The sequence below is a fragment of the Xyrauchen texanus genome, chromosome 23 (genome assembly GCF_025860055.1).
Source record: "Xyrauchen texanus isolate HMW12.3.18 chromosome 23, RBS_HiC_50CHRs, whole genome shotgun sequence".
Classification (NCBI taxonomy): Eukaryota; Metazoa; Chordata; class Actinopteri; order Cypriniformes; family Catostomidae; genus Xyrauchen; species Xyrauchen texanus.
The window spans coordinates 161,493-170,656 of record NC_068298.1 but is presented as its reverse complement, the minus strand read 5'-3'; the positions used below and the strand labels follow the sequence as shown (position 1 = coordinate 170,656).

At 48.1% G+C, this 9,164-nt stretch overlaps 1 protein-coding gene across 4 annotated transcripts in view; it reads left to right on the top strand.

Moving 5' to 3' along the window:
- The first annotated feature begins 2,853 nt into the window (after positions 1–2,853).
- The window catches only part of LOC127663087 (uncharacterized), a 122,590-nt gene continuing 116,279 nt past the window's right edge, over positions 2,854–9,164 (top strand). For 2 of the 4 annotated variants that reach the window (XM_052154511.1, XM_052154514.1), the window contains exon 1: positions 2,854–2,955. The gene's annotated coding sequence lies outside the window, so the exon portion shown is untranslated. The remainder of the gene's footprint in view (positions 2,956–9,164) is intronic. The other 2 variants (XM_052154512.1, XM_052154513.1) reach the window with 2 other exon arrangements.

The following is a 9,164-nucleotide window of genomic DNA, read 5'->3' as shown; positions in this document are numbered from 1 at the left end:
ATGTACAGTTCTCTAGGGTCAGCCCGCTACTCTGTAGATGTCATGTACAGTTCTCTAGGGTCAGCCCGCTACTCTGTAGATGTCATGCACAGTTCTCTAGGGTCGGCCCGCTGCTCTGTAGATGTCATGCACAGTTCTCTAGGGTCAGCCCGCTACTCTGTAGATGTCATGTACAGTTCTCTAGGGTCGGCCCGCTGCTCTGTAGATGTCATGCACAGTTCTCTAGGGTCAGCCCGCTGCTCTGTAGATGTCCTGGACAGTTCTCTAGGGTCAGCCCGCTACTCTGTAGATGTCCTGGACAGTTCTCTAGGGTTGGCCCGCTGCTCTGTAGATGTCCTGGACAGTTCTCTAGGGTCAGCCCGCTACTCTGTAGATGTCCTGGACAGTTCTCTAGGGTCGGCCCGCTGCTCTGTAGATGTCCTGGACAGTTCTCTAGGGTCAGCCCGCTGCTCTGTAGATGTGCTGGACAGTTCTCTAGGGTTGGCCCACTGCTCTGTAGATGTCCTGGACAGTTCTCTAGGGTCAGCCCGCTGCTCTGTAGATGTCCTGGACAGTTCTCTAGGGTCAGCCCGCTGCTCTGTAGATGTCCTGGACAGTTCTCTGGGGTCAACCCGCTGCTCTGTAGATGTCCTGGACAGTTCTCTAGGGTCGGCCCGCTGCTCTGTAGATGTCCTGGACAGTTCTCTAGGGTCAGCCCGCTGCTCTGTAGATGTCATGCACAGTTCTCTAGGGTCGGCCCGCTACTCTGTAGATGTCCTGGACAGTTCTCTAGGGTCAGCCCGCTGCTCTGTAGATGTCATGCACAGTTCTCTAGGGTCGGCCCGCTGCTCTGTAGATGTCATGCACAGTTCTCTAGGGTCGGCCCGCTACTCTGTAGATGTCCTGGACAGTTCTCTAGGGTCGGCCCGCTGCTCTGTAGATGTCCTGGACAGTTCTCTAGGGTCGGCCCGCTGCTCTGTAGATGTGCTGGACAGTTCTCTAGGGTCGGCCCGCTGCTCTGTAGATGTCCTGGACAGTTCTCTAGGGTCGGCCCGCTGCTCTGTAGATGTCCTGGACAGTTCTCTAGGGTTGGCCCGCTGCTCTGTAGATGTCATGCACAGTTCTCTAGGGTCAGCCGCTGCTCTGTAGATGTCATGCACAGTTCTCTAGGGTCAGCCCGCTGCTCTGTAGATGTCATGCACAGTTCTCTAGGGTCAGCCCGCTGCTCTGTAGATGTCCTGGACAGTTCTCTAGGGTTGGCCCGCTGCTCTGTAGATGTCATGCACAGTTCTCTAGGGTCAGCCCGCTGCTCTGTAGATGTCCTGGACAGTTCTCTAGGGTCAGCCCGCTGCTCTGTAGATGTCATGCACAGTTCTCTAGGGTCAGCCCGCTACTCTGTAGATGTCCTGGACAGTTCTCTAGGGTCAGCCCGCTGCTCTGTAGATGTCCTGGACAGTTCTCTAGGGTCAGCCCGCTACTCTGTAGATGTCCTGGACAGTTCTCTAGGGTCAACCCGCTGCTCTGTAGATGTCATGCACAGTTCTCTAGGGTCAGCCCGCTGCTCTGTAGATGTCCTGGACAGTTCTCTAGGGTCAGCCCGCTGCTCTGTAGATGTCCTGGACAGTTCTCTAGGGTCAGCCGCTGCTCTGTAGATGTCATGCACAGTTCTCTAGGGTCAGCCCGCTGCTCTGTAGATGTCATGCACAGTTCTCTAGGGTCAGCCGCTGCTCTGTAGATGTCATGCACAGTTCTCTAGGGTCAGCCCGCTGCTCTGTAGATGTCCTGGACAGTTCTCTAGGGTCAGCCCGCTGCTCTGTAGATGTACTGGACAGTTCTCTAGGGTCAGCCCGCTGCTCTGTAGATGTCCTGGACAGTTCTCTAGGGTCAGCCCGCTGCTCTGTAGATGTCCTGGACAGTTCTCTAGGGTCAGCCCGCTGCTCTGTAGATGCACTGGACAGTTCTCTAGGGTCAGCCCGCTGCTCTGTAGATGTCATGCACAGTTCTCTAGGGTCAGAACACTGCTGGGGTTTCCATTTCAAACATAGCTTGAATATTGCATGGTGAAGATCTCAATAGTCATAGGCCAAGGAAAAAGCCACTATTAGGAAAATATCACAAGGACAATTGCTTAAAGTTTGCAAAATGGCATTTGAATGATATGTTCTGGTTTTGTGGAGTGATGAAACAAATCAAGCTATTTGGTCACGCTGATAGTCTTTACGTTTGGAGAAAGTCTAGTGAGGTGTGCAAAGAAAAGTCCTGATCTAAATCTGATTGAGAATCTTTGGGATGAGTTGAAGAAGGCTGTGCACAAGAGAAGCCATTGGAATTTGAATGAACTGGCACAATATTTGCATTGAAGAATGATCAAAAAATCACTAAAGAATCATGCCAAAACCTCATTGACAAATATCCTACATTTTTAAAAGAGGTTATTATTGCTAAAAGCACCTCAACTAGATATTAATTACATTTTCCTTGTCAGGGGGTGAATACATTTGAATTAGCATTTTTGGAGTTTTACAAAAAAATTGCTAAAATAAATATCTGTCTATTTCTTGTAACTTTATTTTCCTCATCCACAAATGTAAAACCTTTGCTGCAAATGATTCCTAATTTTAGGTTGTTTACAAAAGCTGCCCACACTCTGTATTTGCGAGACATCTTTTACCCAATTCAAACATGCTTATCTTAAGCATATAAATGGATTGTCACACAAACAGTCTGAAAGAATCATGAAAAGATCAGACAATTATTAAATTAATCCTGTCAATCCTGCCACACACACATGCGCACACACACACACACACACACACACACACACACACACACATGCACACACGCACACCCTCTCTCTCTCTGCTGCTCTATAAAAGACAGATCAACTTTCTGCATCCACACCAGAAGAACCCAGCTGCTCAGACACAACCTGTGAGTCACTGAACTAGCCGGACTGCTGTAAAACTCTCAATCATTGTAAGTACACTGCTGCTGTCCACACTCATGAAAGACAGAGAATTTGTTTTCAGAAGTCAACAGTCTCATGTTATTTTTTTTTTATTAATTTAAAAGTTCGAACATTTAAAAAAAAAAAAATTATCCAAAATAATATCAGGTAATACTGTTTTTTCTAAATATATATATATATATAAAAAAAGTATATATACGTATGTATTATAAAAATGAGTTTTCAAGAAAATAAATAAATACAATTCTCATAATTTTTCCAACATTATTCCACAAACTAACACTATTCATATCATGTATACACACTTTTTAAATGTGTTTTATTCATGGGTTAATTCTTAAGAAGCTGTTTTGTTTCTTAAAGGTGGCAATATCAATCGAGGTAATGATAATAAATAAAACTATTGATGAATCAGATTTCACTTTGTCACTTACTCAAGGTTGTGTCGATGTACTGACACTAGGGGTCGCTCCTGGGAGCCCCAGACATCTCTGATCTTTGAGGAAAGGCCAATGAAAATTGATGAGTGGAATTTGCATGCCACTCCCCTGGTCATACGGTATATAAGGAGCTGGAAATGCAAGCCACATTCAGACAAATTCATAGCCGAGTGGTTTGGGGATTTCAATGGGAGCCGCTCTGCCGGGACCTCCCATTTCCAAGCACGAGTTCTGTGATGGAACCACCGGCTCATCTCAGACCGAGATCGTGGTCTCGTTCGCGGCTCGCAAAGTGGATGAGCTTTTGGTTACAGCATCTGAGAGTGGGCTGGTTCAGTCTGACGCCATGCACAGCTGGAATCCTCCGCGCCCCCCTTAACCCTCGTGGCTTGATGATTGGTCCTGGGCCTCCAAGTGCCACTCACAGCCATGCCCCGCCCTCGTACCTTTCTTCCCGCAAGTGCATGATGAGCTCACGTGATCGTGGCGGGCACCTTTTACTACCCGGACCCAGCATGTGGGCTCATCTGATCTCACTACCCTCGATGTTGGGTTGCCAGGGGATGGAGAGCCAGCTCCAGGCTGCGCTCAGCAGGGGGGCATTTATTTTCAATGGGTGGGCACTAGGTATGGGGACTTTTTTTCGGATATCAGATATCCTATATTTATTATTGCTACTGCCTTTTCTATTAGCTATTACCATGAAGTGATGCAACCCATACAATAAACACATAAACCATTACACATTGTTGCAAGACGTGCAACTCAAGAAATTTGATTAAATAAGGGTTAAATAGGTCTATAAAAAAATTGCAAGACCGACTCTGACCACAGCTTTATTATAGCTAACGAACATACACATAGTGTCATACACACTGACAGGACAGTAGTTCTCCACGGCAGGAGTGACATTTCAGGACAACGGACAGCGCAAAAAAAAACTGAACTAAATAGGCCTACTAAACTATTAGTCTCATCACAACAACATAACGTGACAACACAATATAGTGAACTTTGACAATACATAATGCCAGTTAGATAAATACACTAACAACCGGTCAGCATGAAACTTTAAATTTAACTTACAGTTAGAAAAGCTGAAGACGCTGCTTGTGAGCTGATTGGAACTTCCTGAGAACAGCGTCCTTCCATGCACCACAACACTTTTTTGTCAAGTCCTTCTCGAATGCAAGTTGAACTAGTCTGGCCTTTCTTGTGTGAAGCATGCTGCTTCTGTGTTCTGAAAACACATTTTTGAGCGTGGAGAACGAATTTTCGCAGGTCGCGGTAGAAGCACCAAATACCAAAGCCAGTTGGAGTGCCGTCAACACAGTGGGCATCGCCTTAAGCGTTTTGTAATGTTTGGACAACAGTCTCTGAACTGTCCATTTCTCCTCTGAGTCGTCTTCCATTTGGGACTGGAGAAATCGACGTCATGACGCAGAACTCCGACTCCACTATCTCCACTCCTACTAAATCCATAATGTGTTTGAGTTTTTTCACATCCAGAAAACTTTTATTTTCTGGGTCAAGAGCTTCCAATGCGCTTATCAGCTTTCCATTGCGCTCGCTGAAACGCACATCCATTTCTCCAAGTACGGCATCAATCGCACTGAAAAAAAGTCTCTTCAGCTCTGACTTGTCGTTATTTGTGTCGTGGAGCTGCTACAGGTGCTAGCTTGGGAAGCTACGATGTTAGCGGCCACGCCGGCCACGGAGTCACAAATGTTAGCCGGGCTGTCGTTGTCTTGCTGTATGGGGTCAGCAGAATCGTTAATCGGCGTGGAACTTGAAGGAGAAACTGTGGTTTTGAACCATTTCCTAATAGTGGAAGATTTTTGGAGAGTTTTGAATGCAGCGCGCCAACTGAAAATCATTTCATTCATGTATTAACGATTTAACGTGCGTGATTGGGGGGGCGGCAGGGGGGTTCCTCACAGCGCCACACTGGTTTTATGTTGGCTTTATTATATTTTCAGATAATGAGCAGTTTGTAGACATATATTTTTATTATTTCTCACTGAAATGTGAATTAAATTAAACTGATATTTTTTTGTAAATTATATCATAATTCAATTTGGGGGGGCATAAAAGACATTTGGGGGGGCATTGCCCCCTAATGCCCCCCCATACCGCCGGCGCTGAGGGGATGCTCGATGACTCCCCAGGTTGTTAAGGCGATCACGGTGCATCTGTGCCTGCAGAGCGTCACCACCTGGCGGAGCCGTCCGAGACTCCCATCCAGGGCCTGTAAGCTTACGTCATCACTGATGACTTGGGCCGATAGTGCCGCTGGACAGGTCACCTCCGCCCTGCATGCCACGGCTCTACTGTAAGTGCACCAAGCCAAGGTGCTAAAAGAACTACACGAGGGTAGTTCTGACCTGAGATTGATGAAGGAGCTGGGCTCGATCTTGCCCTCTGAGCATCAAAGGTCACAACGTGGTCTCGGGCAGGTGATGTCCACTCTAGTGGTCCAGCAGCGCCACATTTGGCTCAACCTGGTTGAGTCAAGGGAGGCTGACAAGGCACTATTCCTTGATGCCCTCGTCTCCCAGGTTGGCCTATTCGGCGACACCATAGGGGATTTCGCTCAGCAATCCTCAGCAGTCAAAAAGCAGACGGGAACCATACAACACATCCTGCCCTGACATGACTCAATCCTGTCTACTCTTTGCCAAGGGCGTCCCCCTGCGGCAGCAACACTGGCTCCGTCACAGTCCGCCCCAGTAGGCCGGCCCTGGTGTGGAGACACCTGCTGAAAGCAGATACCAGTCTCCTGGCCGGTCGCCAAGAACCCAAAAAAGGCTTCAAAGCGCCCCGAGACAAGTAGTCCAGGAAGTCGGAGACCCGCTGCACAGGAGCTGGTAAGAGCACCACTCCTTCCCCCGGAGGAGGGCTGGGTGGAGGATCCTTGCTTACCTTTTCTTAATGTTTTGCAGCATGCCCCAAGGACTGCGGTACCCACATTTTAAGAAAAGAGCGGTTTCCTTACATCTTGTGCCTCATAGTCAGTGTCCATGGGCGTTGTTATCATGACCATTACAAATGGTCACAATTCTCTAGCAGGTTTCTGCACCCCGAGACCCACCTCTGCACACCCAGGTGTGGCACAAATCCACCCCCGATGTGATGGCCTCCACGGGCTACAAGGATGAAATTCGTCGTTTCCTGTCCAGGCTGTTCCCGGGAGTGGTCACAAGAAGCCAGGTAAGTGCTTTGTCCCTGGACTCGGCACAGCCACAAGTGACACCTCAGGCTCTGCCCCGTCACGAGGCCCCGCCTGCTGGTACGTCTGTCACTATTGCTCCCTAGGTCCCCCTCGCACTCCCAACCCGTCGCGGTGTCTTATCAGGACTGTCTGACTTTGCTATGCAATTCAGTTGTCAATAACGGCACGTTCACGGACGAGCATTCAGTGCTGAACTGCCTGCGTATGTTCAGACAGAACTCGTCTGTCCCACTGAAATCCTTTCAGAGGCTCCTGTGGCATATGGCATCCTCAGCGGCCATCACACCGCTCAGGATGATGCATATGATACCGCTTCAGCACTGGCTTCAGACCCGAGTTGCAAGATGGGCATGACGCTACGGCACACACCGCATGCTCATCATGCAGGTCTGCTGCCATCTGCTCAGCCCTTGGTCTGACCTAGTGTTCCTGCAGGCAGGAGTTCCCCTAGGCAAGGTGTTCAGTTACATCGTGGATGTGTCCGTCACGCTATGACGGACACATCCAAGCATGGCTTGGGCATCAACTGCCACGAGTTGCTGGCGGTATTACTTGACCTGCGGAGGCTATTGCCGTTGGTCCGGATGGACAACAAAGTGACGATTGCATCAACCACCAAGGTGGCCTACACTCTCGTCGAATGACGCAACTTGCCCACCGTCTCCTTTGGAGTCAACAGCGTCTCGAGTCGTTGCGAGCCACTCATATCCTGGGCCACCTCAACAGCACAGCGGATGCACTGTCACAGCAAGTCACGTTCAGAGAGTGGAGACTCTACCCTCAGGTGGTCCATCTGATTTGGAGTCGATTCGGTCAAGCGCAGATAGACCTGTTTGCTTCCCGGGAATCCTCCCACTGCCCGCTCTGGTACTCTTTGACTGAGGCTCAGACTCGCTGGTACACAGCTGGCCCCTGGGGATGCGCAAATATGTGTTTCCCCCAGTGAGCCTACTTGCACAGACGTTGTGCAAAGTCAGTGAGGATGAGGAGCAGGTCCTCTTAGGGGCTCCTTATTGGCCCACCCGGACTTGGTTCTCAGAGCTCATGCTCCTCACGACAGCCCCCCCTGGCAAATTCCCCTGAAGAAGGACCTTAATCCTCAGGGACGGGCCACCATCTGGCACCCGCAACCATACCTCTGGAATCTCCACGTCTGGCCCTTGGACGGGACACGGAAGACTTAAGTGGCCTACCCAGGGGCGCACTTTTGTAGGGAACTCAACGTTTTTTTAAACGTAGTCTTATTATTATTAAAACGTCTGATGTAGCATAACCTGAGTTACATTCGCTTATTTGTCTACTTTGACAACCATCATGAGGCTACCAGCATTGGTCCACTATAGTCCGCTATTCAATGCTCCACCATTCTTAGTTACTGTTGGTAGGCATGCCCTGTAAAGTCTTTTTGAATGTTAATCCAAACACAAATTACAAAAATAACTTGTCAATAATAGTTGTATGAGCCTAAAAGTTGAGAATGTTTGGTACCCCCACTTAATAAATCTCTCCTGCGCCACTGGGCCTACCACCTGCAGTGGTAGACACAATCACTCCCGACGAGGCACCTGTATGACCTGACATGGCGTCTGTTTGCTAAGTGGTGTTCTTCCCGATGCAAAGACCCCCAGACATGCGCAGTTGGATCAGACGGCTGTCCCCCTCCACCTTGAAGGTGTATATAGCCATTATTTGGCATATCACAATGTAGTAGACGGTAAGTATTTGGGGAAGCACGACTTGATTGTCAGGTTCCTGAGAGGCACGAGGAGGTTAAACCCCCACAGTCCACACCTCGTTCACTCGTGGGACCTCTTGGAGGTCCATCGGGGCCTACGGGGAGCTCCATTTGAGTCCTCACCGAAATTAGCGGCCAGGTTGAACTGCGATGCACCTTACTGATCTCTGCCTGCATCACCTCGGTCTATTGATGGACTACACTCTTGAAATGGAATACATAGACTATTAATTGCAAACAAAACCCTTCATCAGTCAATTAACAAGGACAATTGCATCTATGTGAACTTCTGCAGTTAATATCGGATGGACTTCAAAGACATTTATATTTATTCATTTGGCAGATGCTTTTTATCCAAAGCGACTTACAAAAGAGGAAAACATAAGTGAATCATCTTAAGGAGACAGTGGTACAAAAAGTGCCATATTACAAAGTTTCACTAGCATCAGAATAGTATACAAAACAGATTTATGTGCAACAATTTTTTTATTTATTTATTATTATTTATTTTTTTGTGACTGGTTAAGTGCTCTTGGAAAAGATGTGTTTTTAGCCGTTTTTTGAAGATAGAGAGTGAGTCAGCTTCACGGGTGGATTTGGGAAGGTCATTCCACCAACGTGGTATGATGAAACTGCAAGTCTGGGAAAGTGTTTTGGTGCCTTTTGTTTTGGTACGACAAGGCGACGTTCCTTAGCTGACCGCAGGCTTCTTGCGGGAGTGTAGTTCTGAAGAAATTATTTTATGTATGCTGGAGCAGATCCAGTGAATGTTTTGTATGCCAGCATCAGAGCCTTGAATTTAATACGTGC